This window comes from Arachis ipaensis, chromosome B09 (assembly GCF_000816755.2).
Source record: "Arachis ipaensis cultivar K30076 chromosome B09, Araip1.1, whole genome shotgun sequence".
Classification (NCBI taxonomy): domain Eukaryota; kingdom Viridiplantae; phylum Streptophyta; class Magnoliopsida; order Fabales; family Fabaceae; genus Arachis; species Arachis ipaensis.
Window position 1 is genome coordinate 138855261 of NC_029793.2, and position 592 is coordinate 138855852.

The following is a 592-nucleotide window of genomic DNA, read 5'->3' on the forward strand; positions in this document are numbered from 1 at the left end:
TGTAAACATAAAAAATCAACTATTAACTAACAACTATAAAAAAAACATATTTGATATTTATGAAAAATATTATAGAAGTATTGCATTATTCTAATAATTAATTATTTATTAAAAACTACTTGCGAAAGTGCAATGTATCTCTGATGTCTCTCTATTGGAGGATTGAATTTAGGGCTGCGCAAGCAAGGTAGCATTTTCATTAGTCATCAATATATTTTGTTGCCATTATTATTGTGATGTGACACTCAACTCTCATAGATTGCGACTCTTAAGTCTTAACCTATTTTATTTCATTTAGCCCTTAAATAAAAAGGTTCATGCTTCCTCCTGTGTGGTTAATAACAAGGTGATACGTTACCAAGTTACTTCATACATCTTATGAATTCTTTACTTAGAAACTCTAAAAACTAGTAATTTTTTAATAATTTTGGTCATTATTTGATTAATATAAATATTAAATTATTTTTAATAAATAAACTTTATTATTTATATATATAAATTTTGAAAATTTTAAATATAAATTATATTAATTTATGTATATAAATTCTGATAAATATAAATATAAATTATATATTTTTATATAAAAATACTT